This window comes from Gadus chalcogrammus, chromosome 18 (genome assembly GCF_026213295.1).
Source record: "Gadus chalcogrammus isolate NIFS_2021 chromosome 18, NIFS_Gcha_1.0, whole genome shotgun sequence".
NCBI classification, from domain to species: domain Eukaryota; kingdom Metazoa; phylum Chordata; class Actinopteri; order Gadiformes; family Gadidae; genus Gadus; species Gadus chalcogrammus.
The window spans coordinates 18497503-18506663 of NC_079429.1; positions in this window are offsets into that span (position 1 = coordinate 18497503).

The window sequence follows — 9161 nt, forward strand, 5'->3', positions numbered from 1 at the left end:
CTGCCGCCCTCTGGTGGTGAGAACAGGAACCGTCTCGAGTCGTCCAGTGGTCGGACCAGGAATAGCGACCAGACACCGCTTTAATAATATCCACTGCATTTTGTTGTTTTCATAACATTATATTCAACAATAAAATCATATACAATTATATAATTTTATATAATAGTATTAAGTGTATTATATTATTGCATACTGTTATCATGTTATGTAGTGTAAATTAAATAGAAGTGGAACCAAGTAGTTCTTTAAAAATATTCAATACTCAATATTGTAGGCTTCTAAGACAAACTGTTTGAGTTATAGTATTAAGTTATGAGACGGGTGTTGGCAACGGTTAAGGAGAAACGATCCATAAATAATAATGAATAAATCAGTTTTTCTTTCAAAAGTTTGTTGTTAGAGTGTTGCGTCATCAGGGGGCAGCAGATAATCACACAATATGTTGAGGGAAACGTGACCTCTGTGTTGAAAGCTACGTTTTGGAGTTTAGCATAATCAATTCAATTTATTATGAAATTCTGAAAACTAAAAACTATTTATAATTGTTTTAAACTGTGATCAATCTGTGTGAAGTCTTTGCAGGAACATTGTTTAACAAATGTTATATGTCCCAACAACACATTGGGCCCTATCTTGCATCCGGCGCAATTGACTTAATCACTGGCGCATGTGTCGTTGCTAGTTTGTGTCACCGTGTAGGTTTCATGAATAGAACAACTCGTTTATTTCCGGAAACATGGATATGATGTCACAGGTATGGCACTACGGTGGCCCATACATTGATATATCACTACATTTCTCCCTTTTAAGTCATTGAGATATCCCATGCATTACCCAAATTAGAACAGGCATTATTTCCATAACAGGGTGACACAGAACTAGGATTTTGGGGTAGACTGCCCGCCCTATTGCTCTGAAACAGTCCAAAAAGTCCATGGGTTTCCGACTTTGGCAACAGCCATACAGTCCAATTCCATTTCGTAACTCAAAAGTGCATTTCTTATAACAACTGTATGTCGGTAAACAGTCAAAAACTCAACAATAACATTTCAACTTGATAACATATTATGTTGTCTGTCAACAGGTGCAGGCTGTAGCTTCTCTTCCAACATAGGAAGTGTGGTTCTGATGCGTCTCCCAGTCATGAGCTGAGCTGGGCTCACACCGGTTGCTGCACTAGGGGTAACTCTGTAACACAACAGAGCCAGATGTGGATCGGGCTGCTTCAGGATGTGCTTGGCCGTCTGAACAGCCCGTTCTGCTGCACCGTTCGCCTGGGGGTAGTGAGGGCTAGTTGTAGTATGGGCAAAACCATACTTCTCACAAAAGTCTTTGAACTCCCCAGATGTGAACTGTGGGCCGTTTTCACTCACCAGTTCAAGTGGTATCCCCCATCTCACGAACATGGCTTTGAGCCTGTTGATGACTTGTATGGTGGACGTTGAAGAGAGGTGAGCTATTTCAAGGTCCCTTGAGTAATAGTCCGTCACCACAAGGTAACTCTTCTTTTCCAGTTCGCAGAGGTCTGCTGCAATGCGCTGCCATTGGCCCTCCGGTAGGGCTGTGGTGAGTAGTGGCTCACGTTGCTTATTGGGTATGTTTTCGACGCAGAATCGGCATGCTGAGACTTTCTGTGTTAACCTCCATGAATCTGCTCCAGTATGGCAGATCTCAGCGCAACAGGGATAACGATCCTATCCTGATATAGCACCAGCCCATCTGTTTCGGAGAGATGAGCCCTAGCAGAAAAATAAGGCTGTAGAGATGGTAGCATCCGTGACTTGGGCGGCCTCCCATTTCTGATAAAGGCTATGATCTGCAGCAGCTCGCCGTCCTGTTGAGCAGCTGTGCGGATCTGGCTGAGTCTTTGTGATGAGACTGGAGCATTGGCAACGACTGATTCCATGTAGGCCTGTACCTCGTGCTCCAGCTCCCCATCACTCACCTCGGACAAGGGCTGTCTGGAGAGTGTGTCGGCGCCGACTAACTGTTTCCTTGGAATGTGCTCGGCCACCACATTAAAACGAAGAAGGCACATGAGAAGCCTCTGACACCTAGGAGGAGCTTTGTCCAGGTCGTAGGTATTGATAAGCGGCAGAAGAGGTTTGTGGTCTGTGTGCACGTGAAAACTGTCCATACCTTGTACGTAGCGTGCAAACCTCTCGCAGGCCCACACACACTCCTTTTCATTTGGTGAGTACCTTTTCTCGGCCTCTGACAGTGTACGAGTACAGAATGCCACTGGCTTCCGCTCGCCGCCATGTTCCTGCATTAACGCAGTCCCTAAGCCGTAGCTGCTCGCGTCTGCACTGACGACTGTCTTCCTGTTAGCTTCGTAGTATGCCAGAGCAGGGGCTGACACAAGTATGGCTTTGACAGTCTCAAACGCTCTTTCCTGTGCCTCACTCCAGACCCAGTCGCTTTCCCTCTTCAGCAGATCAGTGATCAGATGCAGTTTGGTTTGAGAGATCAGGCAGAAATCTCCCAACATAGTTGATGAGGCCCAGGACCTGACGCAGTTCCTCGACACTTGTTGGACTCGCCATTTGGGTGACTGCCTTCACCTTGCTGGGGTCCGGCCTCAGGCCATCCGCACTGATGAGGTGTCCAAAGTACTGAATTTCTGACATGCCAAAGTGGCATTTGGCCCTGTTCAATTTCAGTCCACTGTCTTTGACAGTCCTCAAAACTGCATTCAGACTACGGTCAGGCTCCTCGGTCGTGGCTCCATACACCAGAATGTCGTCCATCACTACGACAACCCCCTTGTGGTCCTTAAGCAGAGTGGACATCTGTCTTTGAAAAATTTCTGGGGCTGACGTTATCCCGAATGGGAGTCTACGGAAACAGAACCTGCCAATGGGAGTCATGAACTTTGTCAGCTTGCGGCTATTCTCCTCCAACGGGATTTGCCAAAATCCGTGTTGACAAAATGTATCTCTCACGATTTACTGCCTTGTTCAGGTGTTTAAGGTCTACGCACACTCTTACTTCTTTGTTCTCCTTTTCGACAGGGACCATCGGGGCACACCAATCCGTGGGGTCCGTGACCTCCTCGATTATGCCCAGGGACAGCATGCGTTGTAATTCGGCTTCAACTTTTGGCAGGAGAGGAAACGGGATACGGCGCGGCGTTGTCAGGGTGTAGGGCTCTGCATCCGGCTTCAATTCAATCTTCACAGGGTCACACTTGTTCTGGCGCAAACGTTCCCTGTTGCTATTTTGACGTTTCATAAACCACTTGCGCCACAAACCAGAAAATACCTGTTTTTGGGCCCTATCTTGCATCCGGCGCAAGTGACTTAGTCACTGGCGCATGTGTCGTTGCTAGTTTACAACTGGCGCAGAGCGTTCTTTTCCCACCAGCGCCACTCGCCGGTAAATTAGGGATTGATCATGCGCCCCAAGGGGCGGTTCGGCGGAAGGAGGAGGCGTGTTCTGGCGCAAACGGTATTTTGCCGTCTCTGAATACCATTGCGCTACTGACCAGGAAATACCTGGTTTAAAGTAAGTGGCGCGTTGTTCAGATGCTATTTTAAGGGCGCATGCATACATGCGCATGCGATGCATACGGATTGCTTGTGCACCTCGCGCATACACTTTGCTTCTCTCATCTACCTAGCCGCACATTCTTGGTGAATTATTTGGGAAAGAACAGCTGATGCAGCGGTAATAAGTTGTACTTTTAAATCAATGCATCTGCAAACACCGTACAGCAAACGCATATTTTCTTGACACAGACATCGTGTAGGCCTACTTGACCATAACTTTTAGGATTGATGAGTAGACCTATTTGATCGTGAAAAACATTGTTTTACCGCGAGTGAGTGTTAAAAAGAATGAATGAATGCGGGCGCGCGTGTGTGCTCTGTTTAAACACACGCAAACTAAACACTCTCATCATCATCTCATCTTCGTCCGCTTATCCGGGGTCGGGTCGCGGGGGGAGCAGCTCAAGCAGGGGGCCCCAGACTTCCCTTTCCCGGGCCACATTGACCAGCTCTGACGGGGGGATCCCGAGGCGTTCCCAGGCCAGTGTTGAGATATAATCTCTCCACCTAGTCCTGGGTCTTCCCCGAGGTCTCCTCCCCACTGGACGTGCCTGAAACACCTCCCAAGGAAGGCGCCCAGTGGGCATCGTTACCAGATGCCCGAACCACCTCAGCTGACTCCTTTCTAAGTAAAGGAGCAGCGGCTCTAATCCGAGTTCCTCACGGATGGCTGAGCTTCTCACCCTATCCCTAAGGGAGACGCCAGCCACCCTTCTGAGAAAACTCATCTCGGCCGCTTGTACCCGCGATCTCGTCCTTTCGGTCATCACCCAACCCTCATGACCATAGGTGAGGATAGGAACGAAGATCGACCGGTAGATCGAGAGCTTTGCCTTGCGGCTCAGCTCTCTTTTCGTAACAACGTTGCGGTAAAGCGAACGCAATACCGCCCCCGCTGCTCCGATTCTCCGGCCAATCTCACGCTCCATAGTTCCCTCACTCGCGAACAAGACACCGAGGTACTTGAACTCCTTCACTTGGGCAAAGTAAACACGTGACGCATAATACAATCAATGGCAATGTCTATTACCGCGGGGACACATGCATATTAGGATAGCAAATAGCATACAATACTGATAAGAAACAATGTTTATAATGTATTGCGTATATCATTAAATAGAACCACAGTTACCGCATATCATATGTTATAGCCTATCATACGTTTTCTTTGCCGAAATGTATTTGAGGACTCAGTATTTCTGAAGTTGTGGAAGAAAACCCCTTATTCCATGTTTGAATTAGGCCATATTATTTGGCAATAAACTAAGCCATTTGCAGTTTGAAATTCATGTGCATCTGTCTCATCGGAGACTGCAGACGCGCTGACAAAATATCAACTCGTCCGATTCAAATGCGCTCATGGCTCTTAAAGGGGATGAGAGCTGGCACTCTCATTGGTTTGTTGCACGTTACGCCCAAACCACACCCAGTGCCGCTGCTAGCTATTTTGGGGCCCTAAGCATAACTCCTTTATGCCCCCCCCCCCCCCCCCCGAAGAAAATAATTGGTTTCTGCCAGTTTAACATTTTATTAAAACGCAAAAGTTAAATCTACTTTGTAAACACAGTTCACAGAACAGCCAAAACATACATACAGTACACACAAGTATTGGAATGTCCAAAATCTTTTAAATTAAATAGTTATCCATAAATACAAACTTAAAACCAGAAGTATACAAGTAAGAAAAGTTCTTCTATGAAGCAAAGATTTACAAGCAGAAACTATTTACACAAATATTTACACACTTTACTTTGTAAACAGAGACAGCCTATTTTTTTTTTTTTTTTTTGGGGCCCCCCTCAGGACTTGAGGCCCAACGCGCAGCGCGTAGTGCGCGTTATGGGAGCGGCGGCACTGACCACACCTACGGGTAATTAGGCAGCTTCAGACCAACCCTTTTGACACTTGCGCCACGGCGCAAGCGTCATTTATCCGCCTGTAAAATAGCGATAGCGCCGTAGAACCGCCCACAAAGCTACTTGCGCTTTGCGCTTCCCACTTGCGTTTCAGACCGTTAAAATAGGGCCCTTAAAGTCAGTGGCGCGTTGTTCAGATGCTATTTTAAGGGCGCAGGCATAATGTTGCTTGTGCACCTCGCGCATACATTTTGCTTCTCTCATCTACCTAGCCACACATTCTTGATAAATTATTTGGGAAAGAACAGCTGATACAGCGGTAATAAGTTGTACTTTTAAATCAATGCATCTGCAAACACTGTACAGCAAACACATATTTTCTTGACACAGACATCGTGTACATGCCCATACATTTTAGGATTGAGGAGTATTTGATCGTGAGAAAACATTGTTTTACCGCGAGTGAGTGTTGAAAAGAATGAATGAATGCGGGCGCGCGTGTGTATATGTAACACACACCCGCACGCGCGGGCCCGTGTGTGCGTCCATCTGTTTAAACACACGCAAACTAAACACGTTACGCATAATACAGTCCATGGCAATGTATATTAACATGGGGACACATGCATATTAGGAACACAAGTCGATAAAGATAATGCATACAATACTGATAAGAAACAATGTTTATAATGTATTGCGTAGCCAATATCATTAAATAGAACAGAACTGCATATCATATGTTATATCATATACGTTTTCTTTGCCAACATTTATTTGAGGACTCAGTATTTCTGAAGTTGTGGAAGAAAACCTTATTCCATGTGTGAATTAGGCCATATTATTTGGCCATAAACTGAGCCATTTGCCATTTGAAATGCATGTGCATATGTCTCATCGGAGACTGCAGACGCGCTGTCAAAATATCAACTCGTCAGATTCAAATGCGCTCATGGCTCTTAAATGGGATGGGAGCTGGCACTCTCATTGGTTTGTTGCACGTTACGCCCAAACCACACCTAAGGGTAATTAGGCTACTTCAGACCAACCCTTTTTAGATATGCGCCGGGCCGAGAGTCATTTTTCGCGCCGGTAAACTAGCGACATCGCCGTAGAACCGCCCACAAAGCTACTTGCGCTTGGCGCTTCTCACTTGCGTTTCAGACCGTTAAAATAGGGCCCCTGATGTTAATTTTATAGAGATTTGAATGAGACCACACACAAAAACTCCCACGCACACACATACCAAACACACACACATACAAACATACATCCCATTGCGCACACACACACACACACACACACACACACACACACACACACACACACACACACACACACACACACACACAGACACACACACACACACACACACACACACACACACATGCACATACACACAGACTCACACACACTCGTATGCTCAAACCCACACACAAATAAATATTTCTATAGTTATTGTAGTGTATAGCAGATGTGCAGTATTGGAGTATAACTTATATTTTTCGGTCGTAGAGGGATGTATCTAGAAGTATAGTAAGTTTATATTTAGAGGTAGAATACAGTATTAAATGTGTAGTTGGTAGGATTTATTGACACATAGCGGTGAGGTTGCAGAATGCATCCAACTGAATCATGGGCTACGGTAGAAAGGACCTGCTCCCTATGTAGGTGAAAGTACGTGTATGTGTTTGTGTGTATGTATGTATATACTGTATGTATGTATGTATGTATTATGTATTTTGGCCACTATTGCACTCTTCATTATCCCTGGAAAGAGGGATCAACCCTGCGTTCCTCCTCAGGATTAAGGGAGTTTTTTCTTGCCCTCGGGGGGGCTATTGTCAGGGGGGGGGGGTTATTGTCAGGGGGGGGGGGTTATTGTCAGGGGGGGGGGGGGGTCATACGGCCTGTTGAGCCCTTTGGGACTACCTGTCATTAAGGGCTATACAAATACAATTCAATTTAATTCAATTGAATAAAGAGCTCTTGCCAAAGTTACGAAAAACGAATCAAACTTCATGGGATTATAAAAGAATCATCCTTATTAATATTGTATTACATTTCTGCCGAGTCTGTTCTGCTAGATCAGGGGTGCCCAACCAGTCGATCGCGGTCTACCAGTAGATCGCCGACAGATCCCAAGTCGATCGCGAGGGGTGAAGGAAAAAAAAAAAAAAAAAAGTTTTTTTTTTTTTTTTTTTTTTAATAAAATTAAATTTGCGCGGGACATATACGCGCGGTAGCGCATGTGCTGTTAACAGCAGTTGAAAGCCGTCAACAGTAGTTACACACTCCTAAACGTTGGCATGGCTGAGGGGAAACAAGCTAAGACCTACCATTTTCACCCTGAGTGGGAGGAAGATTATTGATGGAATGGCAGACGGAATGAAACCTCCACTGAAGTCCGTAGGTTCACGATACAACCCCCCCCCCCCCCCCCCCCCCCCCCCCCCCCGCTTGAAGGTAGGTTTGCTGGTAGATCTCGGGAGGTTGGCTACTTGAAAAGTAGATCTTGGGTCAAAAAAGGTTGGGCACCCCTGTGCTAGATCATGTTAAATTCTACACATGCCCCTTTAAGCATACTTATTAAACAATAACAGATTAATTTATGGAACCACATGAAGGTTACATAATTAACCTTTTTTAGCAGTACAGACACAAAATAGTTACATCTAGAACCTATTATTATTCTTAATATTATTAACATATATATTTATGTTATGTTAATATTTTATTATTATTATTATTATAATCATTATTATTATAATATATATTTACAATATTATTATTATTATTATAGATTGAACTTTTAAAAAATCCATTGCAGTAGACACCCTCCCCTTGCTTTTCATCTTCATTCTCACCCAGCTGGATAATAATAGGTCATAGGTCTCACGGGGGTCCTGTAAAGAATAACTAGGAGAGAGTAAGCATCCAGTATTTATGATGTGTCTTCTCTCAAAGCACCAGTACAATCAAAAGGGCATCTTTCCTAGACTGACAGAGAGACAGGTCAGGCCTGAGTGAGTGAGTTAATAGGCCTGTCTACGTGCATCTGTGAGATATACTTTCATGTTAATTGTCAAACCGAATTACTTGCTTGTGTCATCCTTGCTGAAGACTTTAAACTCTAAAGTAGGCTTACAAAGAAGAAATAACAGAATCTCTGCATTGTTTTTCCATTATCATAAAAAAGCCACATGACTTTAGACTATTAAAGTGTATTTTGAGAAAGTATCATTTCAGAAAAAGGTTTGTTGAAAAAAACAAATTGATTTAACCTTTACCTTAGGAATCGTTTTCCCCAGAAGAACTCAGCCCTTAGGTTCTACAAAGAACCTATTTATGTTGGTATTTACCACTCAATATAAACTCTCCTGGTTTCTATTGAGTGGTTTCAATTCGTCTTCAAGTATTTAGTAGATATTTAGTATTTAGTTGCACTGTAATCAGGTATTAAAGTATTGTGTTCAATCAGTAGGCTTCTTTGGGGTTTGATTTTCACGGTTGCCATGGTTACATGTAGTTATCGAATTACAATAATGAACCCAAGTCAGTGAACCCGAGTTAATGTACTAATGCACTATTCTCTTGCTTTCTATTCATTACTTTTCTCTCTCCCTGTCTCTCCTACTCATTCTGTCAAACTCTGTCTAACTAGTGACTCCCTCCGTCGCTCCCTTTCTCTCTCTCTACCTCTCTCGCTTTTTCTCTCCCCCTACCTCTCTTCCTACAACTCAGTCTCCTTCTCTGT